Here is a 27,706-nt window from a genome sequence, read left to right on the forward strand (position 1 = left end):
AAATAGAGAGGATTTAAAAAAAAAAAAAAGCCTCTCTCTGTAAAGGAGCAGCCCCTCCATGTGCCGACAGGCTTAGGCGCTCCGAGGTGGCCCCTGAGGAGCAGGACAGCGGGCAGGGCAAGTCCAGGACAGGCGGGCTCCAGGTGGCACCCACCCCACCCGGGGAACTGAGCCCCGGGCAGCCCCGGCCTTCCGGGCGCCTGCTGCTGCCGCACAGTGAGTCGCTGGCAGCCCTCTGCCTCGCTCGGAGGTGGAGAAGGAACGCCACAGCCCAGTGTGATGGCAGCTCACACGGTGCCTTCCTAGACACCTCAACCCTCCTTCAGAACAAGCTCCAGGAGCCCCCACCCAGCCCCCCACAGGGCCTGAAAGAATGTCCGCATCTGGCTGGGGGCTCACCAAGGAGCCTCATGGAAACCTCTGTGGCAAGACTGGACGGGGCCTCCTGGGTCGGTTCTTTCAACACAGCTTTATTACTTGGTTTAAGCTGCCCAGAGACACCAAGGAACAAAGCCTCTTTGAGTCAGAGGAGGAATATACGCCAATCCCTCATTCTACCAAGAACAGAGAGGTCACAGGCACCAGAGCTTGAAGCCCAGGGTCCTGCCCTGCCTGGCTGGGGCGCCTCCTGCCACTCTGCGCTGATTCCTGGAAACAGGAAGAATGGACCCACGTGGGCTTTGACGTCTCCTTCAACTCGCTGTTAGAGACTGAAGACTCCCGCGCCTGTGGGTCAGCAACACCTGAGACCAAAGCCTTTCTGGGCCCTGCGTCAGGCAAGCCTTCACCTGTCTACAAGCCCAGCATTAATGAGCGGCTTTTCAGAGTAAACGTGAGGAGCAGAAGGGCAACTGAGAGGCAGAGCCACACTTTGATGAGCACTGATGAACCCCAGACCCAGCGGACTGCAGCCAGGCCACACTGAAGGCTCAAGCCTAGGCTTTGCCTTTGGACTGGCTGCCCTGGGCCCAGTCTGCTGACTGAAAGAAGCTGGAAAGTTTACCATCCGCCCTCTCCAGTCATTATTCAACAACAAACAGGAGCTATTTTTAGAACTTTTTCCATGAAGGCGCCATAGGCAAAGGCCACCAACCTCAGAGACACGGAAAGGTTAAATAAGGCTATCTGATTTAAAAAAAAAAAAAAAAAATTTAAATAGGCAAGTTCCATCTCATATTCATCTGCTCAACACAGCTCCCGATTTTATAAATGGACCTTAAAATTACCAGGAGGACAGGGAGCTTTCCCCAGGAGTCTCTAGGTCCCTTCTGAGAAACTAGGTAACTCAGGAAACAAGCGTTCTGATTTGAGGGTGCTTTCAACAGCCTGCTTGCTGAGCCTGCTGGCTCAAGGTGGACACCGGCTCTCTGCAAGTGACTCCTACATGGAGAAGGTGAGCGGGAGACAGGGAAGCAGGACAAACCTTTTTTCACTAACCCATGTAAATAAGGCTTTGAGAAAGCTCTTTACACCCTCAGTAGCCCCCCTCACACATACACCCTTACTCCCCAGTAAAACCCCACTATGGGTTTCTGGCCCACCCAGACTGGGTAAAAAATTACACATCTCAGAGTCTAGGTTTACCACGCCATCCACCCTTAATGGAAGTTTATACATGCCTCCCACATAGGGCCATTGTTAGAAGGAATCAAATAATTTACTGTTGAACACTCGGTTTGAAGGACAGAGCATGCTCTAGGGAATGCAAAATATTACCATTTACCTTTTTTATTTTTTTAAAGGTATTTACTTGTCTTTTACGACCAAGCCAAAGGAAATACAACTTTTTCCGAATGCAGTTGGAGGTGCTGAAAACCTCTTCTAATAATCCCATTTCTACAAAATATAGAGCTGTCTTGCAGAGAGAAATTCTAATAAACCCCTGGAATGTGCTCTTCTCCCTGAGAGAGGTAACCTATGCTCCCCGCGTCCTCCAAGTATCTCATCACGGGGCGTCATCACCCACAGCACAACCTCTGGGCACACCGGCTGCTATCTCCCAAGTCCCTGCCTAGAAGAGAGCTCCCTTCCTAATCATTCACAAATATTGAAATGAATTTAGGCTCCTACCTGAGGACCCTGAAAGCCAACTGAGTGAGGAATGAGGAAGGTAACTAAAATCCAGTCATATACCTTCGCATAGACACACACACACACATACATACATACACACCCTCAAAAATACACAAACTTTGACCCAATAATTCCACACAGAGGAATGTCTCCTCAGGCAATAATCAAACAAGTGGGTTTAGAAAAAGGCTCTTCAAGGATGTTCGCTGTCACACTGTTTACACAGGCAAAGCCGAGCCACCCAGCTGTCCAACCACAGAGGATTAGTTAAATGAGGTTCGAGCCTGCGACGAGCACGCGGCTGCCCCGGACCGCTGCCGCGGAGGTGCGCGCTGGGGGCGGAAACGGCAGGCAGAGCACGTGAGAACACCGAGTGCGAAACGCGGACAAACGCGCTTCTCAGGGAGGGAAGAAGCCCGTCTGAAACGGCTGAGCTCTGTGTGTCTGCAACTACAGGACACTCTGGGAAAGGCAACGCTATGGCAGCAGTGAGGAGCTCGGCGGAGGCCAGGGCTGCGGTGGGAGGGGCGGAGCAGGGGATCACGGAGGACTTTAGGGCAGTGCAGACGCTCTGTGAGGCTACAACGAGGGACGCGCGTCACTACACGTCTGTGCCTCACACACAGAACGGACAAGACCGAGCCTGGACTCAGGTGGACGGTGGACTTTCGGTGACACGATGTCAGTGCAGGTTCGTGAACTGTAACAAGGGCCCCATGCGGCAGGCGGCAGGGCGTGGACAGAAATGCTGGGGAGGCTGTGCCTGTGAGGGCAGGGTACACAAAGACAAACCTCTGCCTCTTCCTCTCAACTGTACTGTTAACCGGAAACTGGTCCAACAATATGAAGTCTAAAAAAATTTTCGTTCATGAAATAAAGAGAAATATCAACAAAGTTGTGTCTGTATTTACACTGGGAAGCCTAGAAGGAGAGAAATGTAGGCGAAAGCCGGACAGATTAAGTGAACTAGAGAGATAGACAGACAAATAGATACAAATAGACAGGAACTGACACAGGTATTCTGGTAGATTTTGTCAAGAAGCAGTTATGCTACTTTGGAACCCAGTGTGTTTTGCTCTCAAAACATTAACTTTGCCTAAGAAAACAGGCAGTAAAAAATTAATCAGGTTCATAAAAGTAGTATAGAAACTAAACTCTGTACATGCATACACACACACACACACACACAAACACACCCCCAAACAGAAGGGTGTTTGTATACTGGACTCTAAGTTGGGGAGAGGAGAGGTCTGTGCTCTTCCAGGTGGAGAAGGAAAGAACTATTGAATGAGAACCACTTATAGGCCCAGCAGTGGCCCCCCAGGTACACAAGTCAGGGGCAAATCCTCAGTCCTGAACATAAAGCCAAGCGTGCGCTGCAGGCCTCTCTGACACCTGGCTTCACTCACAAACTAGGGCCTCCCCAGCACAACCCCATCAGCCCATGACCTCAGGAGACATGACTATGAAAAGCAGTCACCACTCAACCGCCGAAATAGACAGTCAGTCCTCAGCTTCATCTGCAGGAAGCTCAGAGGGTAGACGGGGCTCCCCTGCACACACCACACTCCCCTTGATGCTGCAGAGCAGGTTGTGCTGAGTGGAAGTTTGTCTGATACTGATTCACAAGTCATGTGGTCAGCGAGCAAGCTAGCCAACCAAGGGTAGAGTGTCCAAGGTCTGGCCTGAAATGCATACAGTGACTCAGCCCTCATCTCAGGTACCTCCCTGGGAGCAAGAGAAAAGGCACCGACTGAGGGGGACTGGATTTAGGTCCCTGCAATGCAATGCTCTGTGACTTCAGGCAAATCAACTGTCCTCTCTGGGTCTCCGGTTCATCATCCTTCTAGATGTTGGACAAGAGGCTAGCAAAGACACATTACTTTGGATTGTCTGTTTCTGGAAGCACTGAATTCATCTGGCACTTGATAAAAATTCAATGACCATCGAGATTTTGTTCTTTTTAAACTTCTTCATCCAATCATTTTATTATCCTCTCAAAAATGCTCTGGGGTAAGTGGTACTATTCCAACTTCATGACAGCAAGAAAACAGGAACACTGCATTGGGGAAGGCAGAGTCCTGAAAATTGCTTCCCCCTTATCCTACAACTCTGCCTGAACTGCTGACCACAATGCCCTCATAGCTCCAAGAAGGCAGAAGGGCCAGTGGTTAAAACTCAAGCCTTTGAATTCAAATCCCACCTCTCCCCTTTCTGGCCATGGGATCTTGGCAAATTATCCAACCAGCAGCTGCCTCAATTTTCCCAACTATAAAACAGATATTAAAATAAGTACCCTCTTGAAACAGGAAGGAAATGGGCAGGCACAACCTCTGTAAGACTGACAGAGCCATCGAGGACACAACATAAACTGGTCAGAAACGACCAGTTCCCCCAAGACGGCAGAAGACCTGAGTCCCGGTAGACCTTCAGCTTCATTATACGGTCAGCATAATGCATCAGCTAAATGACACGCCCACCAGGGCCATGACGGCTCTGAGGTCAACCATAAAAGATCAAAAGGTGGGTGGTGGCCCAGTTCCTGGAGATCTCTGCTCCTTCTCCAAAACAGCTGGAATAATCCTCCCACTCCTCAGCCTAATAAAATTACCCATAAACACTAACCACACCATGTTTCAGGGTCTACCGCCTCCTGCTACCGCTAAGTCACTTCAGTCGTGTCCGACTCTGTGCAACCCCATAGACGGAAGACCACCAGGCTCCCCCGTCCTGGGATTCTCCAGGCAAGAACACTGGAGTGGGTTGCCATTGCCTTCTCCAATGCATGAAAGTGAAAAGTGAAAGTGAAGTCGCTCAGTCGTGTCCGACTCTTAGCGACCCCATAGATTACAGCCTACCAGGCTCCTCCGTCCATGGGATTTTCCAGGCAAGAGTACTGGAGTGGGGTGCCACCGCCTTCTGAGAGCGCCACATTCTACCGTGCAGTGTCTCTCCCACCGCCCCGCTCCCTTTCCCAGACAATCCCACGCCCTGAGGCCTCTCTCGCCTTTTGAGCCAGACTGCAGTCTGTGGAATGTGCCTATGCCTTTGTCTCTCACCTAATTCTTTCTGCAATGCCACATCAAGAACCTAAGCTTCAGGAAGGCCTGAGACCAGGCGTGGCAGCGTATGATCGCAATTAAAAGTCAGCGGTTTCAAGCCTCAATCTGAGTTGTACAGTTTTACAGGGCTGCTATGAAGATTAAATGAGTAGAAATAAGTAAAGCATTTATAGAAAGGAGCCTGGCACATAGTGAGTGCTTAATAAATGTTAATAAATGCTAGCAATTATTATCCATTCATCCAACAAACTCTTACTGGGTATTTACTCTAACAGTGCCAGTTACTTTTGAAGACTCTAAGGAAACACAAAAACATTGACCAGGACACAGTCCAAGACCCTTACCGTCTAGTGGGAAGGGGCCAACTTGAACCAATAAATACAAGCCCATGGTTCCCTCTCCAAAGGCCTTGGACCAGATAGGTTTGGACTTAGATGTTTCTGATTTCAGATGGGTAACAGGTACATGTAATAAAGAATCAACCTCCCCTCCTTCCTCGCCCCCTCCCTGGGGCCTGGAGCAGCGCCTGTCATCAACCACTTGTGAAGCTAAGTGGGATCAAGAAAATACCACAAAAGTCTCCAGACAGTTCAGGTCAGATTTTGCAGCCAAATTAGTTACATAAAAACCTCTGGGGCTTCCTTGAAGGTCCAGTGGTTGAGAATCTGCCTGCCAATGCAGGGGACACAGGTTTGATTCCGGGTCTTGGAAGATCCTACATGCCTCGGAGCAACTAAGCCCACCGTCAACCGTAACTACTGAACCGCCTGCGGAAACCACAAAGAAGCCCGTGCACCCAGAGCCTGCGCTCCGCCACGAGAGAAGACACTGCAGTGAGAAGCGCCGGCACAGCAGCTAGAGCGGCCCCGCGAGTCACGACTAAAGAAGGCCTGTGCAAAGCAACAGAGTCAGCGCAGCCAAAAATAAAAACAACAAATAAACAAACACTGCTGGTTTCCACAGTGTTCTTAATATCAGAACCGCAGAGGAGGGTTTGCAGACCCGTGCCATAGCAACAAGGTATTGGGGGCCCACGAAGGAAACAGCAGCCCACAAATAAACGTGGGCGACAGAAAAGATGTCACCAAAAGGGCACCGTTCAGGCTGAAACCTGAAAGAAAAATAGGAGCTCGGAGCCTCAGAGGACAAAGCAGGTGAACGTTTCTGGCAGAGGAACCAGCAGATGCAAAGGTGAGAGGGTGAAACCAGCAGAGAACAGATGAAGAACAGGTCGTGAAGGTTCAACCCGAGCCGCGTGCGCATGCACAGCGGCAAGGGGAGGGGCTGAGTCATATGGGCGGGGCCACGTCCTGTAAGCATGGAGCCTCACGAAGCCCTCCTGCGCTCTGCGTGCGCTCTGCGGGCCACAGAGGGCCCTAGGAGAGCTGGAAACAAGCGGTCATGACCAGATTTGCATCTTCGGAGAATGCTCCTGGGTGGCCGCCTAGTGAAAGGACAGGAAGAGGAGGAGAGAGAGGAGGTGCCCAGCTGGGAGACAGTGCCAGGGTCAGGGAAGGAACGTTGGCGATGCCAACTCAGGCAGCAGAGGGGAAGAAAGAGGGGAGGCTACGGCAGCCAGCCTGGTGCACGCGGACCTCGAACATGGATGAGGACTGAACGTAGTGCCAGGGACAGCCTTCACGCCTCACAGGGAAGGGCTCCCCTTCTAGAGGCTGCCTTCTGATGGACCAAGTGACATCACTGTTTCAACAGCAGGAGGGTCTGAGAGAGGCAGGCCCTCCCCTGCCCCTGACCCCGCCTTACCCGCCTCCTCCTAGGTACAGCTGCCGGGTCAAGCACACAAGTCAGGTGCCGATGACCAGAGTCTGCCCCGCTCCCTCCGGCTCAGAAAGCAAGTCTGAGATCTCCCAGTGGGTCGGGGGAGGGGGGCGGGGTGGTAAGAACAGCACCTGTCATCCATCCTTCTGGGATATAGACAGCCTCTGCCGACTCCTAAGTACGACCTACAGCCATCATTTCTGAAACGGTCACAGCTACCCCTGAGCAACAAGTACCAGCCCAAAGCCAGGCAGAAGAGGAGGAGGTCGCAGACAGACCCGGGGGACCAGGGCTGTGAGGAGCAGCCACTGGGGAGACGGCAGCCGCTGTCCCCCTGGCTCACCTCCTGCCTCCGCTGCCTTCAGAACAGTCTCTCCGCACACTCAGAGCAGCACAGCCTGCACCCACACGGGCGTGGCAGCCGCCCCTGGGAACCCAAGTCTGGCACTGCCATCGAGGGAGGGGTGCCCGTCAGAAGGAGGGGACATCGTCCAAGGGACAGCTGTGGCGGCAGCAAAGGCCTCCACTGGAACTAGCAACCTGGATTTCTGGGAGTATCCACCACGTGTCCCTGCCACCATGGGACCCTGGATCTCTAGGAGCATCCACCACGGGTCCCTGGATCTCTGGGAGCATCTACCACGTATCTTTGGATCTCTGGGAGCATCCACCACGTGTCCCTGGATCTCTGGGAGCATCCAGCACGTATCCCTACCACCAAGGGTCCCTGGATCTCTGGGAGCATCCAGCACGTATCCCTGCCACCATGGGTCCCTGAATCTCTGGGAGCATTCACCATGTGTCCCTGGATCTCTGGGAGCATCCACTACATGTCCCTGGATCTCTGGGAGCATCCACCATGTGTCCCTGCCACCACGGGTCCCTGGATCTCTGGGAGCATCCACCATGTATCCCTGCCACCATGGGTCCCTGGATCTCTGGGAGCATCGACCACGTGTCCCTGGATCTCTGGGAGCATCCAGCACGTGTCCCTGGATCTCTGGGAGCATCCACCACGTATCCCTGCCACCACAGGTCCCTGGATTTCTGGGAGCATCCACCACGTGTCCCTGGATCTCTGAGAGCATCCACCACGGGTCCCTGGATCTCTGGGAGCATCCACCATGTGTCCCTGGATCTCTGGCAGCATCCACCACAGGTCCCTGAATCTCTGGGAGCATCCACCACGGGCCCCTGGATCTCTGGGAGCATCCACCATGTGTCCCTGGGTCTCTGGGAACATCCACCATGTGTCCCTGCCACCACGGGTCCCTGGATCTCTGGGAGCATCCACCACGGGCCCCTGGATCTCTGGGAGCATCCACCACGGGCCCCTGGATCTCTGGGAGCATCCACCACGTGTCCCTGGATCTCTGGGAGCATCCACCACGTGTCCCTGGATCTCTGGCAGCATCCACCACAGGCCCCTGAATCTCTGGGAGCATCCACCACGGGCCCCTGGATCTCTGGGAGCATCCACCACGGGCCCCTGGATCTCTGGGAGCATCCACCACGGGTCCCTGGATCTCTGGGAGCATCCACCACGTGTCCCTGGATCTCTGGGAGCATCCACCACGGGCCCCTGGATCTCTGGGAGCATCCACCACGGGTCCCTGGATCTCTGGCAGCATCCACCACGGGTCCCTGGATCTCTGGGAGCATCCACCACGGGCCCCTGGATCTCTGGGAGCATCCACCACGGGTCCCTGGATCTCTGGGAGCATCCACCACGTGTCCCTAGATCTCTGGGAGCATCCACCACGTGTCCCTGGATCTCTGGGAGCATCCACCACGGGTCCCTGGATCTCTGGGAGCATCCACCATGTGTCCCTGCCACCACGGGTCCCTGGATCTCTGGGAGCATCCACCACGTATCCCTGCCACCATGGGTCCCTGGATCTCTGGGAGCATCCAGCACGTGTCCCTGGATCTCTGGGAGCATCCACCATGTGTCCCTGCCACCACGGGTCCCTGGATCTCTGGGAGCATCCAGCACGTGTCCCTGGATCTCTGGGAGCATCCACCACGTATCCCTGCCACCACGGGTCCCTGGATCTCTGGCAGCATCCACCACAGGTCCCTGAATCTCTGGGAGCATCCACCACGGGTCCCTGAATCTCTGGGAGCATCCACCATGTGTCCCTGGATCTCTGGGAGCATCCACTACGGGTCCCTGGATCTCTGGGAGTATCCACCACGTGTCCCTGGATCTCTGAGAGCATCCATGTGTCCAGATGCCCTTGGTACTCGTCTGGACCTTTACTTTTAGTTAGGAGCAGAGAAAGCCCAAACTGCTTCTCAGATGTGGATCTCCAGACCATGGAAAAGTAACCCTTTCAGTCAAAACCCTGATAAATAGTCTGTCTCACATTTTTTCTTTCCCACTTTTCTGCAGGATTTGGAGCCTGAGTCTTGAAGTCAGTCTGTGTGGAACAGCTAAGGAAAGAGACCTCCGGTAACACCAGGGGGTAATACCTGAGGGGGAGGCCCAGGGGTCAACTGCTTCTTTTATGACCACTTATTATAGACATTTACAAACATTCACCAAATTAAAGAGCTTCATATGATGAACCCCACTGCACCCATCACCCAGACCAATCATCACCCGCACAGGGCCCACCTTACTTCATCTCATTCTGATTCCTCCCGCTAGAGTATCCTAATCAGCTGCTTTTCTTCCCAACCTGCTTCTTAACCCACAAAACACCCAACTCCCAAGTGGGCTTCTTCTCACTACTGCGTGTGCCTCCCATTTTCACCTGGAAAACCTTCACAGGTAGCAAACTAATCCGGAGACCTACAGCTGTCACAGCTGGGTCTTCCAGCTTGAGAGCCGGGGGTGGGGATGATCAGGCTCGGATCAGTGATGGCTCACCCTGAGAAGCCGCCTGGTGTCAGCCACGGTGTGCGGGAGGAGGACAAAACCCAATGCCGCCCCAGAGCCCAAGGTTCCCAGCCGCCCGTCACCCCCAGAGCCACAGCACACGCCACTAAACAGGACGGGGTTTGCTGTTTGTATGTGATTACAGGTTGGTTTATGTTCCCTTGGGGAGTTTTATTTCTACGCTGTTATTTCACCCCTAAAATTTACAGTCTTCAGGGCCTGAATTCTACTGCCCTGTGTGAGTCAACCCGCTCCCTCCCTCCTCTTCCTAGTCTGTGAATGGCCAGAAATAGTTTCCATTGTCATTGACTTAAATTTCCACTTTGATGATGGGAACAAATATTTTTCTTGTGCTTTCCTGAAGCAGGAATAAATTTTTCCATTCAAGTTCTAACTGGACGCCACAGGCCAATCCCTGGGCAGAGGTTCAGAGCACACCCACATAGACCGGACCTGGTACCCCCGCCTCCTGCCCCGGGGGCTGAAGGAGCGGGCCTGGGCTCCCTGCCTCATGGCTCCGCACACGGGGTCCAGCACTGAACGCTGCTTTCACGGACACACGCTGGGCTCTGCTTCACATGCTGCAGGTACAGCTGTGAACGAGACCAAGCCTGCCCTACCCTCATGGAACTTAGCATTTAAAGCCAGGGCAACACTTCCCAGGCCAGCACACGGCCCTGGCCCTGCCTCCCATAACCTCACGCCCTCTTCCCTGAGTGCTTGTCCGGCACTAACCCGATGGCTGCAGGTACAGCTGTGAACAAGACCAAGCCTGCCCTACCCTCATGGAACTTAGCATTTAAAACCAGGGCAACGCTTGCCAGGCCAGCACAGGCTCCCATGACGTCACGCCCTCTTCCCTGAGTGCTTGTCCAGCACTAACCCCATGGCTCCTGGGGGTGCGGTTGGCAGCAGACACAAGCCAGGAGAAGGCAGCCCCTTCCACTGCAGGGAAGCCTGTGTGTGTCCCCAGGAGGAAGCGCATGGTGAGTTCTGGTAGGACAGAAATCTCTGTCTTCAAAATGAATGTTTGGAGTGTTAGAACACCAGGAGAACACAGGAGGAGGGGGCTGGGGGCTTCCTTGAGTCGTTTTTATTTTCCTTCTCTAATACTGATCTAATGTTCTGAGTCACCTTGCCAAGCCCGGCGAATGGCCGCTCTCAGAGTGTTGATAATTACCGTTGCTGTCTGCTTGGTGGTGCTAGGTAATAACTGAGAGATCAGGCCTGGAAGCCACAGGCGTGAGTTCAACAGAAACACGGTGGCCTAAGACGCTGACCAGAAGGCTCCTGGCCCCCCCCATCCCAGCCAGCCTGTCTGGCCGAGCCATGTTCAGAGGGCTCGGGGGTACTCAGAGTCCATGGGAGCCCACCTCCCCTCGCCCAGCTCCCCATCACAGGCCAGAGCAAGGAACAGCAGGCTGTCCTTCCACCCCCCTCCACTTGGTCCAGGTGGGTGGTGCAGTCAGGAGGGCTGGATGAGGGGCTCTGATGGAGGCAGGGCAGCCCAGCAGAGAGGGGGGAGAGAGGCTCAGACGGCCCTGCCCCACCTCTGGGGAATGAATGCCTTCAGGGCTCAGATGCTGCCCCCTGTCTCTCCCCTCTCTCCGGGGGTCACCCTCCGCAGGACCCAACCCACCCACCCCCCACCCACCTGCCCACCAACAGCTTGGGCACAAAGACGGCCAGAGCCTGCTTGGCACTCCTTCTATCCGCACCTTAGGACAAGGGTGAGAGGCATGCCTCCCCAACACCCGCCTATCTCAATGAGAACCAAGCTCGGGGTTCAGAATTCTGGAAGAATCATTCCTCCTCTTTGGGCGCCACTTAGCTCTTTGATGAGATTCTAAGGGTAGGAACCTCTGACCCTCCCTTACTGTCTGAAAACATTACCTCCAAGCCCTCTGCAAACTGGCGAGGAGCACGTGACGGCCCCTCCTCTCGGGTCTCCTCCCTTGAGGACTCTCCAAACAGCCCGGCTTCCCTAACAATCCCCTCTGCTACCGTGCGACAAATTGGCTTGCACCTGAAAGAGGCGCGATGCCACCTCTGCCCTGAATTCAAGTCTCCACATTACCACCTAAGTAAAAATAACTCTGCCCACTCCCCAAGAGCGGGAAGAGCTGACCATCCCTGCCTGCACCAGAGAGCCGAGGCCAGAGAGATCACTCTCCACCCAAAGACGGCTTTCCAGTCCTCTCCAGAGAGCTCCTCCAAGCGAGTATTGAACAAGAGAGCGGGCTGCAAGTGTTCACAATTGCCCTCAAGTCTCCGAGAGTAATTGTGTTTCTTTCGATCGGAACATAGTTCGGCAGCAAGTGTCCGGAAAACTGGCAGGCAGCAGCCTGTTGACCACGGGACGGAAGGACGCAGTCTCACTCCAGAGACACTGAGAGCTGATGGGGCCGGGGGGCGGGAACGGACGAGGACCCACTCCATCAGCCCACCCGAGGCCGGCAGTGGGGAGCATTAAGGGGCTGGAGAGCCCCTCTGCTGCCCCCTGCAAGTTGGAAGCTCTGCCCTTGACCAGTAGCATGGCTGGAGAGGAGTTGAGGTTTCTCAGCAGAAACAGGTGTAAGACACCCCTACTCGATAGGATCTGGGTGTGTTTCAGATTAAACTGAGCAGACATGTCTGAAGCAATCTGCACACCACCAGTCATAAAACAAGCCCTCAGGAAACAGGCTCTGCCTGGTCTGATGGGACCCGGAGCCACACGGGTGGGGCAGGGTCACCATTCTGACACCATCCCACCCGCTAGTCAGGAGGCAGCCTGCGTTCCCGTGCTGCAGATGTGAATGGAAATGCACCCTGAACTGAGGAAATGAGGTCCTTCCAGCAGGAACTGGGGTGTCTGAGCCCCTGTGCTGGCAGTGCCACCTCCAAACTGCTCCTGTGGTCTTGAGACAGTTACTTTGTGTCTCTGAGGCTCCATTTCCTTGACTGCCTCACTCGATAACCAGGGCGCCCTAAAAACTACTGAGGTCCCCATCTCCCGCGACAGTGCAGGCTTTGTGTCTTTCCGACCACCTTCCTCACAACCATTGAGGGAACTGTCTCCGCCCACCCAGTCACGTGATCACCAGCCGCTGCTTCTTTATGGCTTCGAGGAAGGCAAGACCAAGGCCCTGGGCACAAGCCAGGGCCAAGGGCACGGGGAGCTGCAGCCTTGGTCCGGCCCTGTTCCAGGCTGGTCCCGGAGCCACACGCGCCGTGTGAAGCCGAGTGCGGAGAGATGTTTCCCCAGCCAGCCTGCCTGCGTCTCCCCTTCACCAGTTCCATAACCTACATTAGGAAATTTACATTTAACAAATCAGTCACAGAGTCCCGAGGAGCACAGATGTTCCCGCTGTGCGGTATCTTCTTTGCACTTAAAAGGCAAAACAACACAAGAAAATAGAAAAGAGGGAACCTGCAACTCAGACACTCCCTGGGCTCTGAGACGTGGATTCAGGGATGCGTGCTGGGCGCTTTCAGGTCTGACTCCCTTTTCTCCCCAGGCCCTGCAACCCCAAACCCCACCTCCCCACAGGCACCTTCTCCAGCCCGGGACCAGACAGGAGGTCCCCACACCTTGCTCCAATCAAGCTTCTCAAGAAGACAGCCCCAGCTGCAGCGAGCACCCCCCAAGTTCTCGGGCCCCCACTGGATCCTCCATGGTAAGGCAGCCACCCTCTCTGAACAAAGAAGAAAATGTAGCTGAGCAGGTCTCCAAGGCCAGGGCCCGAGGCTGACCTTAATGAGGCAGGAGCTCTCGGACTATCATCAGAATACTGTCTCAAGATGAGGACTCAGATAACACCAGCCTAAAGTCTAGACAGGAGGAAAGGCTCCGATAAACGAACATCCAGAGGAGATGCCACCTATGGAGGACCGAGCACCTTCCCTGGACCTCCTCCCTCGTGCCCAGACAGGCTCACCTTGCCTGCCCTCCACACCCTGCACTAACCCCCTTCTGGGCCCCTTCCTGAGAAGCACGACTGAGACAGGTCTGTACTGCCCTGGGCTGTGTTTACCAGCTGTACGGCCGCAGGAAATAAGACCCCATCTCAAGTCCTGACTTCTTCATCTTGCGTGTAAATTCTTTTCTGTCCTAGGCGTCTCCATGTGTTAAAACCACAAGATGTGACGCAGTGTTTGCGGGTGGCTATTACTAAATGATGCTAATAACGCTAATTGAGATGGTTGAGATTTGGGGGGCATTAAGTCCTCTTCGAGCTTGTGTTCTGCCTCCCTGATGCGACTGTAATTTCCCCCAAGGACAGAGGTTATGTCTGTTTCCTTTTCTAAGATGCCTAAAATAGGATTCTCCAGACATCCAAGTCTCAGCTGGTGGTGCCTGGAGAGGAGATGCCCCCACCCCTGGGTCTTGACAGGCATGGCTAATCGAGTGCACGCTCCACCCACTGATCAGCAACACTCCAACAGGCAAGCTACTTGGAACTGATCACAGACGACAGACAGGAAGCACAGGGAATTTAAACCCCCTGCCTGGACAGTACCCATGATCTCTTAACACACAGGTCCCACCTATCTTATCCACAGGCATGCAGAAAACAGAGCCCACCCACACAGATGGCTCCGGAGCTCCTCTGAACACCCTGATTCTATCTACCTAGCTCCCCTTTCTTCCTTGCTGCCTCCAAGCCTTTTGAGAAGAGCAGCAGGATGTAAATTATTAAATTATGATTCCTGGTGTCATATCACTAACAAGCAGTCTATAATCTCTGACATGGGAGAACAGGAACAAAGGCCAGAATCTGTGATGAATCCATAAAACCAGGCCCCAGGCTGCTCCTCAGTTCAGAGAGATGCCTCTCAAATACCCACGCAGTCAGATTAACCTCCCTCCCCTCCTCTGTGTCCAGTGCAAATAAGGGAGGGGAAGGGGGACAAGGACGCATGGAGAAGGAAGAAAAGCCTATGACTTTCCAAACTCAAATGTAGGAAGAACCCTCAGTTCAGTTCCGTCGCTCAGTCATGTCCAGCTCTTTGCGACCCTAGGGACTGCAGCACAGCAGGCTTCCCCGTCCTTCACCATCTCCCGGAGCTTACTCAGACTATGTCCATCGAGTCAGTGACGCCATCCAACCATCTCATCCTCTGTCCCCTTCTTCTCCTCCCACCTTCAATCTTTCCCAGCATCAGGCTCTTTTCCAATGGGTCAGCTCTTTGATTCAGGTAGCTCAAGTACTGGAGCTTCAGCTTCAGCATCAGTCCTTCCAATGGATATTCAGGACTGATTTCCTTTAGGATAGACTGGTTGGATCTCCTTGCAGTCCAGGGGACTCTCAAGAGTCTTCTCCAACACCACAGTTCAAAAGCATGGATGCTTCAGTTTCCTGGACTTGTAAATTGAAGGCCTGGCTGAGATAACTCCTACAGCCCCTCTCAGCTCCAAGAGTTTAGAGATGGGAAATGCATTATTTGACACTATGCACTATGTGACACCCTCCAAATAGAACCCTTCTCATTAATGTTATAACCCAAGCTGACTATGAGCAGGGTTGGATTTCGAGAACCCTGGAACAAGGCCACTGTGCAGTCATGTGATGACCCTCTTTCTCTGAAGAACACCTCTCTCCACTCGGTGGGACCTCAATATTCCACAATAATGATGATGATGATAAATGGTGATTTCAAAGCCCTCTCCTGTTTATCTGTCTAAAGGCCTCTCAACACCCCTGTGAGCCTATATTCACATATCCTGGGTACACCCTCTGCTGTAGCAAAGACCTAATTTAGACAGAGGCAAATCAGCTCTGTGGGGTGAAATGCATTAACCAAGTCTCCCAAACAGCACAAATCTAATTAACTGAAAATCAAAATTGCAAAGCTGCCGAAAAAGATTTCCACAGAAGAAGTCTCCTAAGGATTGAAGGAAAGTTGTGGGTCACGTGACCTGCCTAATCCAAGTCTCTCGGCTAAACTGGGATAAACGCTGTTTGGGTGTTTGGGTTTGTTTGCTTTTTCACTGATGTTTGTTTTCTTGAGATCACCTTTATCACCAGTGGGCTTTGGAGAGCTTATCTGGTGCATGCAACAGCCATGAAAAGCATCCTTTCCGAGGAGCAGGTCCAGCCTCCCAGAACCTCCAGTGCAATGGGAGGAAGGAACACCACATCCAGATACCCTGGCTGGGGATCCCTCTCCTGCTCTTGCATGGCTGCCCTACCACCCCCATTAGAGGCTCATCCCTACCAACCCCACCGCTTGAAAACGCTGGCAGCAATGAGTTTAAATGCCCCTACCCAGGGGCCTGAGAAGACTGAGCCACACTCAGATCAGGGCCCCCGTGACAGGCAGGTGAGCAGGCTTCTGTCCTTCGTGCTTCTGACCTGCCCCAGACAAATGACAGCAGGACAGTCACCAGGGGGCAGGGCTCCTTCTGGTCCCAAGGCCTAGCATCTCCTGCCCCTGGGAAAGAGGACAGAAGCAATTTCTGTGCGTCCTACCCCACACCACACCCTGCTTTAAACTCCCGATGGCTCCCCGCTGCCCCAAACAGGAATTCTCAATCCTGGCTGCAATTAGAATCACCTGGGGAGCTTTAAAAATAACGACAAAGACCAGGCCACACCGCAAACCAAGCACATCAGAATTTTGAAGGGAAGAGTTCCAGGCAGGGCCTTCCCTGGTGGTCCAGTGGTTGGGAATTCACCTTCCAATGCAGGGGACGCAGGTTCAATCCCTGGTCTGGGAACCAAGATTTCACGTGCTGAGTTGCAGCTAAGCCTGCACAGGCCACAGCTAGAGAGCCCAGTTCAGTTCAGTCGCTCAGTCACGTCCGACTCTTTGCAACCCCACGAACCGCAACCAACTCCCAGAGTTCACTCAGACTCACGTCCATCGAGTCAGTGATGCCATCCAGCCATCTCATCCTCTGCTGGCCCCTTCTCCTCCCGCCTTCAATCTTTCCCAGCATCAAGGTCTATTCCAATGAGTGAGTTCTTTGCATCAGGTGGCCAAAGTATTGGAGTTTCAGCTTCAGCATCAGTCCTTCCAATGAACACCCAGGACTGATGTCCTTTAGGATGGACTGGTTGGATCTCCTTGCAGTCCATGGGACTCTCAAGAGTCTTCTCCAACACCACAGTTCAAAAGCATCAATTCTTCGGCACTCAGCTTTCTTTATAGTCCAACTCTCACATGCATACATGACTACTGAAAAAAACCACAGCTTTGACCAGATGGACCTTGGTTGACAAAGTAATGTCTCTGCTTTTTAATATGCTGTCTAGGTTGGTCATAACTTTTCTTTCAAGGAGCAAGCGTCTTTTAATTTCATGGCTGCAGTCATCATCTGCAGTGATTTTAGAGCCCAGAAAAATAAAGTCTGTCACTGTTTCCACTGTTTCCCCATCTATTTGCCATGAAGTGATGGAACCAGATGCCATGATCTTAGTTTTCTGAATGTTCAGTTTTAAGTAACTTTTTTATTACTCTCTTTCACTTTCAACATGACGCTTTTTAGTTCTTCCTTCCTTTCTGCCCTAAGGGTGGTGTCATCTGCATATCTGAGGTTATTGAGACCTCGCTGCAACAAAAGTTCCCTTGTGCTGCAGCTGAGACCTGCTGCATCCAAATAAATAAAGATTAAAAAAAAAGAGAGAGTTCCAGGCAACCAAAGAACCAAGAGAAACCACTGCTCTAGTCCAGTGCTTCTTGTACTTGAATGCACCCATGAACTACCTGGGGATCTTGTCAATCGCAGATGCTGACTAAGCATGTCTGGGGTGGGGCCTGAGATTCTTCCTCCCATAGGGGATCCTGGCTGATGCTGTTGATTCTGAGATGACTCTGAGCTACAAGGCTCTAGAATCAAGTCCACCTTTTTGACTCACATACGATCTGATCCGCTACTTTCCCTTTTTCACCTGCTCATTGTCCAACTCATACACTCCCAAATACATGCAGGTCCCCAAACACACAGGGCTATTTCTCTCCCCTTGAGGGGAAAGCCCTTCCTACAACTGCTCCACCTTCCTGGAAAACCCTACCGTCTGCTGTGGGCTGAACCATGTCCCCCCGAACTTCACAGACTGAAGACCTGACCCCAGCACCCTAGAATGTAACCATTTGGAGGTACCGTTGTTAAAGAAGTGAAGTCATCGGGGGGCTTCCCTGGTTGTCCCGTGGTTAAGAATCCCCCTTGCAAAGCGAAGGACACAGGTTTGGTCCCCAGTGGGGGAACTAAGAGCCCAGAAGCTGAGGAGCAACTAAACCTGAGAGCTGCAACTTCTGAGCCTGAGAGTCACACCTAGAGCGTCCGTGTGCCGAAAGGAAAGATGCTGCACGACGCAACGGGGATCCGTGAGCCGAAAGGAAAGATGCCGCATGACGCAAGAAGGATCCGTGCGCCGAAAGGAAAGATGCTGCATGACGCAAGGAGGATCCGTGCATGACGCGAGGAGGATCCGTGCGCCGAAAGGGAAGATGCCCCATGACGCGAGGAGGATCCGTGCGCTGAAAGGAAAGATGCCGCATGACGCAAGGAGGATCCGTGTGCCGCCACTAAGACCCGAAACATTTTTAACAATAAAGTCCTCAGGGTAGGCCCTCAAAACGACTGGTATCCTTATGATAAGAAGAAATCTGGACAAAGACACACACACACCAACGGGAGACAACAGGAAGACTCAGAGAAGAGGACCTTTGATCAGCCACGGAGAGAGGCTAGAACACAGCTTTCCCTCAAGGTCCTCAGAAGGACAACCCCACTGACACCTGGATCTCAGACTTCTCTGAGATTATAAACGGCTGCCTGGAAACCACCCAGTCCATGGTATGTTGTTGCAGCAGCCCTAGGATGCTAAGCTACCATCTCTGAAGACCCAACCCTGGCACCACCTGCTCGGGGAAGCTGCCCTGCCTGGTCCAGCAAGCCGGGCACTTCAGTCATCCTCTCTGCCTCCAGGTGCCCTGTCCTGCTGGCACCTGTCCCCCCCGGACACCCAGCTATGCGTGAGCTCTTCAATGGCAGAGATCTCACACAGGACATGGCACACGGGAGGTAGTGATGGATGTCACCCAGATGCACCTAAAGGACAGCGGTCCTCCCCTCGTGGGCAGTCACCTCCCAGCAAGGGCCCCTGCCTGGCTGCCTGTTCCAGGGCGTTCTGCCGCTTCCCCCACTCTTGCTTCCCTCCTGGCAGCCAAGAACGATCTCTGTTTTGAGCTGGGTTTTGTTTTTACTCTGTCTGTGCATGTGTGTGTGTGTGTGCACACGCGCTTTAAGCCACCATATTGAAATGCAAACTGCCAGGTGTTAAAAACGCCGCCCCCAGCCATAAGGGGCAGCTGGTTTCCACAAGACTAGCATTTATCACATTTGCAGTAAATACACAAAAGGTCCTCGATTCAAAACCAGGAAGAGAAAGTAATTCTTTTGTCAAAAGGCAGTGGTAACTAAACACAGGGCAGGGAGGGAAGGCAGCTTTGGACGGCTGCTTCACCCTCCCCCGGGTGTGGACATGTTCTCCGCTGGGAAAAGAGACCAAAGAAAGTCACATGGGTGCCTTCTGAACGTGCGTTGTGTGAGCGAAACCCACCACGGTTGAACGTCACGGCAGCCCTAAAGGAGGCCTGAGACTCTGACAAAGGAATCTTACCCGCCTTGGGCATTAAGGTGGGCCTGGAAACCTGTGTTCCAGAGGAGGGTCCCAAACAAGGCTGTGGATTCATACGAATGCAAGATTCAGAAATCCTTCACGTTCAAAGTGTAGAGAGTCAAGTTAAAAGTCCCGGGGCCCTCCAAGCCTGTAAAGAAAGCCCCGGCACTGTCGTGGAAATTTTCTTTTCCTTTTTACGTGGAATCTGAAACATAAAGGGTCACTTCTATTTAGGGTCAATTTCTACTCTGGGGACTGCAGCGGCTGCTCTTTTGAAGGTTATGGGGCTGTCAGCCTTGAAACTCCAGCTTAGCGTTTGATCCCTTGTCAGGAGCCTCCCTAGATGAGCCCCCCTCCCAACCTGAGCCCCCTGAGAGCCCAAGGCCTTGACTCCAGAGACCCATGACCAGCCTGAGCCCCTCAAGCACACCCACACCAGATTTCCTCCACCTGGTGGTCGAGAAAAGAAAAATTGGGAAGGAGGTATAGAGGGTAGGCAGGAACTGCTACGCGATCTGACACAGGCTTTGGATTTAAGGCACTTTCTTGCTTGCAAAGTTGCCTTCAGGTTCCAAGAAACTATGAAAGAGCGTGGTTTGGTGCTACCAGACAGTGTGCTCTCAGGACTCTCTGACACCAACGTCAGCCCCCCACCACCCCCAGCAGCTGTCTCCCCACCAGCAGAAAGGGCAGAAAGGCCAAAGCCCTCCTACAGCTGATTTCCTGCAGACTACCAACCACCACAACAGCAATGATCACAGTCACAAGGGCCACCACTTATGAGCGTCTACCGTGCTACCACTGTGCTCCACAGCCCTCTGACCTCACCAGTCACCCGTCCAGATGGGAGCCTGTCTCCCCAGAAAGCAGAGCTCCAACATAACACAGCGGATTGAATTCGCTCCTCTTGCCTTCCCAGCTCTCCTGAGCCAAGGGCATTTCACCACCAATCCTAAATAATCAGATCCCTTTTAGGGATTTCCTAGAACCTTCTGGAAGAGCAATGAGTCTCTTATTGTATGTGCAGCTGCTGACTGCCTCTTATCATTCACAAAGTAGAATTTCAAAATCCAGGGAACCCTGCTCCAGGCTAAGAAGCACGTTCGTCCCCAAGCTGTTCAGGGGCCCAGCACCGCTTTCTCATCTGCTCAGATGTCACTGCAGACGTGATGGACTGTAGCCCGCCAGTCCTCTGTCCATGGGACTCTCCAAGCAAGAATACTGCAGTGGGTAGCTATTCCCTTCTCCAGGGGATTTTCCTGACCCAGGAATTGAACCCAGGTCTCCTGCATAGCAGGTGGATTCTTTACCGTCTGAGCCACCAGGGAACCCCAGACATGCCCACAACTGGTCTCAATGGCCAAAGCCCTCCTGCTGCTGCTGCTGCTGCTGCTGCTAAGTTGCTTCAGTCATGTCCGACTCTGTGCGACCCCATAGACGGCAGCCCCCCAGGCTCCCCTGTCCCTGGGATTCTCCAGGCAAGAACACTGGAGTGGGTTGCCATTTCCTTCTCCAATGCATGGAAGTGAAAAGGGAAAGTGAAGTCGCTCAGTCGTGTCCAACTCTTAGCGACCCCATGGACTGCAGCCCACCAGGCCCCTCCGTCCATGGGATTTTCCAGGCAAGAGTACTGGAGTGGGGTGCCACTGCCTTCTCCGAAAGCCCTCCTATAGACCACCAACCACCACAACAGGCACGACAACAGTCACAAGGGCCACCACTTACTGAGCATCCACTGCGTCCTGGGCAGTGAAGCAGTCGGACACGTGCTGCACGGAAACTCACCGAACCCTCACAGCAACACTGTCAAGAAGGTTTCACCATTTCACTCAAGGACTTACATTCTGGGACTTGGAGTGGCTAAGACCCCACCCTCCCACTGCAGGGGGCCGAGTTCCATCCCTGATCAGGGAGCCAGATCCCTCATGCCACAACTAAAGATTCCGCGTGGTGCGACCAAGATCGACATCCTGTACACCGCAACTAAGACCCGGCACAGCCAAATGAACACTTCAAAAAAAAAAAAAACACTTATATTCCTTGTACACTGCTAAGAAAATGGAGGCTGAGAAAGAACAACAACATGCCCAGCGTCCCCAGGTAATTAAGAAGCAAGAACAGACCTGAACTCAGGTCTAACACCAGCCCTCTCTTCACCTACAGAGGTTCTGGGGGTCGCTCCTTATCTGGCCTCGATTTGCAGAGCACCCAGGGTGGGGTCAGGGTTGGGTGGGGCGCTCATTAATAATACCCCCATCGTCAAGGACCTCTGTTCAGTCCTGAACGGTGGGTTTTCCTCCAATCATAGGGCCTGTGCCTCCCTGTACTCGCGCTGCTGAGTGTATAAAGGTGTAGTTATACCACCCCCTAGATCTTCTCTAATTGTTGAATACATTGCACAGTAGTAAACACACTGCACCCTTAGAGCTGTCTGCCCTTTTATTTAAAACATCTGAACACAGGGGCACGTATACTTGAGCTCATTGTTTTAATGGTGAAATTTAAATGTTCATAAGAGAGCATACTGCCTGCCCCAAATAACAATAACATCCCCCCTGCGCCGGTAGATGGAGCGAGGCCTGCTGAAGAAGTCTGACCGCAGCACTTCACCCGGGAGAAAACTCAATTCCTTACTGTAGCTCAGATACAAGAGGACAGGTTCTGCAGAGGCCCCGCCTTCCCGCTGGGCTCTGCTCACAGGCCTGAGGTCACTCCCAGTGCCCCACCACTGAGCCTTTCCGGAAGACGAGTCATGTGCCAACCACCCTGGGGGCCAACTCCACGGAGGATGCATCTCGCCCCCATGACCACACTCTGCCAGGTCAGAGGCTGAAGCCCAGAGGACCGAGACCTACCGCCCACGTCTCGCAGGCCAGACTGCTCCCGAGTCTGCACAAAGAGCACTCAGCTCCGGCTCAAGAACCCTTCTGCCACTCAGTCGTGACTTCCTCGGCCTGGGCTCTGGCAGTTACTGGCAACCCCCCCACCCCCTCACCCCCAGCTCCCTACCCTCCCTCCTGAGCTCGGCTCGCAGGTAACCAACACGTGACCATCTGGAACTGACACCTGCTTTTCTGAGAAGGAATTTCCCCTTAGAGATGATCCAGTCACAGTGACTAAATCCTCATTTATTTATGCAAACATTTCCTCATATTTACAGCTTATACTTTTCTTGCAAAACCACACACAGACACACATGACCTGGGCAAATTCCCTCCACATATATTCAAGTTTTATTATACACCTTTCCCCACAGTAGGGATCTGAAACAGGTGGCTGACAAGGGTTTGAAGCCACTTCCTCCACAAGCCTGTCCTGGAAGCTGACTGGAAGCAGAGAGGAATGTGAGCTGTCAGAAAGCCCGAGGCAATTTCAGAATAAACTGGCACTGGGGAAGCACGATCCAAGGAACAGGAGGGCCTTGCTCGGAACACAGCTTCCAGTTCGCAGGAAAGAAAGATGCACCTCCAACTTCCTGAGCCCCAAACTTGAGGCTAAAATTCCCTCTGATCATTAAGCCCAGTAGACCAGATAGTCTCCAGACATGTTTATGTTCCAAGAGTCTCTGTGTGGACTTTCCCAGTGGTCCAGAGCTGAAGAATCTGCCTTGCGATGCAAGGGACACGGGTTATGTTCCTGGTCAGGGAATTAAGATCCCACATCCTCAGAGCACCTGAGCCCTCACACCGCGACTACTGAGCCCGTGTGCTCCGGAGTCCAAGCTGCACAACTAGAGAGCGTGTGTGCCACTACCACTGAGGTACACGTGCTGTGGAGCCCGCAGGCCCCAACTGGAGTGTCTGCGTGCCCCAACGGAAGGTCCTGCGTGACACAGCAAAGGTCCCAAGTGCCGCAACTAAGACTCGGTGCGACCAAACAAATGTTAAAAACAGAACAAAACAAGACTCTCTGTGCAGTGCATTTTAACTTATTAAGATTAACAATTAAAAAAACAACAAAATAAATGAAATTAACAAATCTTTTCAAAGGCTTTCTCCAATCCATGGAAAACCTGGGTTGACAGTCCCGAGAAGACTCCGACCCAGCCTGCAGGATCACACGGGCTAAGAGACGAGGGTGTGATGTTGCCACCGTGATGAGAATACCGGCAGCCCTCCAAGTGGGAAACCTGTGAGGTGAGAGCCTGTGACCTTGGACAAGTCATCTCACTCCACTCCAAGCATCAGTTTCCTCAGTGGGACCCTGGGACCAACAGGAGAGCCAAGCTGTAACCTCTATGACCCTCTCTTTACTAGGAATGTCACATCCATTATCTCACTGAATCTTTGAAGCCACTGGAGAACGATGATGATGGGGAGTGGCGGGGATCTGTAACAGTAATCGCTCTTGCTGTTTGGTCTACTCCAGTTGCAACCACCAGAAGTCAGGCACATCACCTCATTTAGTTCTCACAACAAATGAGGAGCTGGGCCTCTGCCATCGCTGAAATTTCCTCCCACTGGAGCTGGCAGTGACTGATAACACCAATCAGGGAGAAGGGTGCATCCTCAGGACAGCATGGAAGTGGGGTAGGAAGGTGCACCCTCCTGAGGAGCCCAGCTTGGAAGAGAAACTCCAGGGATGAGGCAGTGGTGGTGTCAGAGGAGCAGGAAGCAGGCCGAGCCCCTGGGGCCACACCAAGGAAGAAGAGGAAAGCCAAGGAGTGTGCAGCCTTATCTGTGCCAAGCCCAAGGAGCTCCCTGAGTCTGAGAGCCGTCTTCACCCCATCAGACTACACTGCAGCTGGCTGGACGAGTTGATGTCTCCTCCACCAATCCCCCATCACACGCCCGCTGGAACCCAATCCATCCTTCAAACTAGCCAAGGGTCAGGAAGAAGACTCAAAAGGACAGTCATCTTCCAGCCTTCACAGGCTGCCCTAAAAACTAAAACATTATTTTTTTATGCTGTTTCTACAGGAATCCGTATTCCCACTCCCAGCAAGCAACTTTTTATAAAGGACCTTTTGTAAGACAAACAACCCACTTCCCAGTCTGGGGCCACCTGAGCCCATGGAGCTACAGGGAGTATGGGCCTTCCATACCAAGCAAAAGAGAGTGGCAATGAAATGACAGGAGACGAGGAAGACCAGAGCCCAAAAGGACACAGGCCTCCCAGAGCAACATGCCGAGACGAAAGAGGATGGGAGCTGGGCTTGGTCCCACACGAGGCTGAATCCCAGCCACTAAGTAGGCACACAAGAAATGTTTGTTACTGAATTCTGTGTTAAGTCACTGAGCTTCAGCTTCCTCATTGTTAATACGGGGCAATTAAAACTGCATCATAGGATTTAAGCAGAAATTAAATTTAATGAAAATATGCACATGAAAAAGTTTGGTACTTAGAACAGAACCAGCACTTATGACCCTCCATTATGTACTAGGAATTTTACATCCATTATCTCACTGAATCTCTGAAACAACCTTGGGAAATGATGGCGATGGGGGCCGGGGGACAATGTGTCACAGTAATGGCTATTCCTGTTCTGTTTCCTCCAGCTTGCGACCACCAGAAGCCCAGCACATCAACCCAGTTAGTTCTCACAACAAATAAGGAACCTGTGATCCCTGTGGAGCCTGAACTGCAACTCAGGTCTGCTTGACCACAGAGGCAAAGCCTCTCGGTAAACACAGATGCAGTCACTCATTCCTCGTATGTTTACTGAGCATCTCCTGTGTGTCAGGCTCTATGGAAGGCACTCGATACAGAGCAGAGAGCAAGACAGACACTGTCTCCACTCCCACGTCGCCTACGGTCCAACAGGGAGAAAAAGACAATTAAGCAAGCAATTATTACGACAGCAGGTGGATTCGTCGGGGTTCTCCAGAGAAACCATCAACAGGAGATACGTACGATATGAGAGAGAGACAGACAGAGACGAAGGAAGGGGTATTTATTTCAAGAAACTGGCTCACCATTAGGGGAGGAGGCAAGTCTGAAATTCACTGCACAGCCCAGCAGACTGGAAATTCAGGTTAAGAATCGGTGTTGCGGTGTTAAGTCCGAAGTCTACAGGGAAGACCAGTAGCCTGGAAACCCAGAGTTTTCTCTGTACTGTCTGAGGTACAACTTCCTGTTGTACCAGAAACCTCAGTCTCTGCTCTCATGACCATCAGCCGATGAGATCAGGCCCACCTCCACATTACAGAGGGTAATCTGAGTTAGTCAGTCAACTGATGGCAATGTTAACCTATCTCCAGATTCCTTCACTGTGGTATCTAGAGTAGTGTTTGACCAGACAACTGAGCACCAGAGACAGCCTAGCCGAGTTGACATATAACAGTAACCATCACTGGGGCAGAGTTGGGGGGGACACGGTATACAGAGCATTAAGGAAATACAGAGGAGAAACCTGACGACAGGATTTAGGAAATGTTGGAAGATTTAAGAAATACACAGGCATCAGAAGCTCAGAATGTTCCTCAGAAACTATGTAAATTTACTTATCAAAGACTTATTCCTCATATAAAACGTACCAGGGACTCCCTAGTTAAAGGAGGCTCCAACGATAACTTAGTTCATCAGTCTGCTCCCTAAGATGCTATGAGGGGTATCCTCACACCACCTTTTCATAAAGTGACTCACAGTGGTACACACCAAGACTCTTAAGGCTGGCAGCAGAGCCCCTGAACAGCAAGGAGCAAAAAAAGCAGGAGGGGAGTGCGCATCTAGCGATGACCAGGTGCCCCAAATTCCCGGAAACACACAAGGTCAACAGAATCTCCCTGCTAGCCATCCACTGAGGACAGATGGCCGAGTCCCACTTAAAATCTTCCAGCCTCCTCCGAGGACCAGAGCTCCGGGATCTACAGCTGAGCGCCGGGAGACAGCAGGCTGGGGAGGGAGGCGGCAAGGGCTACGTTTTATTATTCAGTCCCCACAAGGTCATCTATTTGGTGAAACCGCGGAAGAAGCTAACTTTTTAACGAGCAGCTCTCAGTGGGAATCACTCTCTCTGTCTCATTAGCAGGCACGAAGGGCTCTCCTCTGCGGGCGGCAGTGAACTCCAAGCCCCAGAAGGCCTGCGGGTGGACAGGGACAGGCAGAGTCAAGTGCAAGAGGCAGGCGATCACTCTTCCTCATCAGGCAGGGGAACATGTGGGCCCTAACCCAGCCTCCCTAGGGGCCTCTGGCTCCCCAGCACCGCCTCACCCCACCCCGGGGAAGGCAGGAGCAGGCCGCTCTCTCCTCCATGTAGATGGCTGGCCAGACGGAAAGCCGGTGAGGACCATCGGTTCCATGCACTCAGCAGACGTTCAGTAAATATATGGTGAATGGACGGGTGCACCCAGACCTTCCTACTAATAGACCAGCGACACCACATCCTCTCTCAATACAGATGGCGCAGAGGCTTGGAAACGCTTTCCACCGGAAGTGAGGGTTCACAGAGAGATTTTCACGTGCCATGCGGGTTTGTGCTACCTATCCATAAAGACCCGGGATCAAGGGTGTGTGTTAGTCACTCAGTCGTGTCCAATTCTGTGTGACCCCATGGAGCCCCGCCAGGCTCCTCTGTCCATGGAATTCTCCAGGCAAGAATACCGGAGTGCAGAGCCATTCCCTTCTCCAGGCAATCTCTTCAACCCAGGTCGCCTGCCCTGCAGGCAGATTCTTCACCATCTGAGCCGCCAGGGAAGCCAGGCTGCTTGCTCCTCCATGAGGATGGCTGGACAGAAAGCCGGGTCAGAACCGTCGGTTTTACTCACTTGGAAGGCTGAATGGACAGATGTATCTAGACCTTCTATTAATACACCAGCAACACCACGTCCTCTCTCAATACAGATGGCGGCAGAGGCTTGGAAATGCTTTCCCACTGCAAGTGAGGGTTCACAGAGAGCCTTTCACGCACCATGTGGGTTCATGATACCTGTTCATGAAGACCTGAGATCAAGAGAAGGCCACCAAATGGCAGGGAGGGAGAAGAATCCTGGCCTCCACGGAATGCAGCTCTGATTCGAGCGCATCAGTCTTAACCTGAGTGCCAGCTTCCTCTTCCGTAAAACAGGACTGCCTCCTTCCAGGGCCGTGCTGGGGGCCCTCTCCACACTGGCCGCCCTCCCCCTTCCAGAACCTAGCTAAGTGCCAACCACGAGGAGGGCCCAGGGTCTGAGGCCCAGACCTCATCGGCAGCCACGCACCATCGTCGACACGCTTGGGGCTCCATCAGCCAAGTCCCCGGCCGGGCGAGCTGCTAAAGGCAGTGCTGGTGCTGAAGCAGGTTCTTTTCTCAGGAGGTTAATTTATTAATCCTTCTGAAAGCTGTTTGTTTGGGAGAAGAATGCACACCGGCTCCAGAT

At 52.9% G+C, this 27,706-nt stretch overlaps 1 protein-coding gene across 16 annotated transcripts in view; it reads right to left on the reverse strand.

Moving 5' to 3' along the window:
- Positions 1-27,706, reverse strand: part of MSI2 (musashi RNA binding protein 2) — a 406,318-nt gene that overhangs the window by 331,424 nt on the left and 47,188 nt on the right. Inside the window, exon 1 of one of the 16 annotated variants that reach the window (XM_086360865.1) lies at positions 22,265-22,302. The exons of the other annotated variants lie outside the window; for them this stretch is intronic. The gene's annotated coding sequence lies outside the window, so the exon portion shown is untranslated. Of the gene's footprint in view, positions 1-22,264; positions 22,303-27,706 lie in introns of those variants that run through there. 16 annotated transcript variants of the gene reach the window in all.

This window comes from Bos grunniens, chromosome 19 (genome assembly GCF_055505025.1).
Source record: "Bos grunniens cultivar Pamir isolate PY7600 chromosome 19, Bosgru_T2T1.0, whole genome shotgun sequence".
Taxonomy (NCBI): Eukaryota; Metazoa; Chordata; class Mammalia; order Artiodactyla; family Bovidae; genus Bos; species Bos grunniens.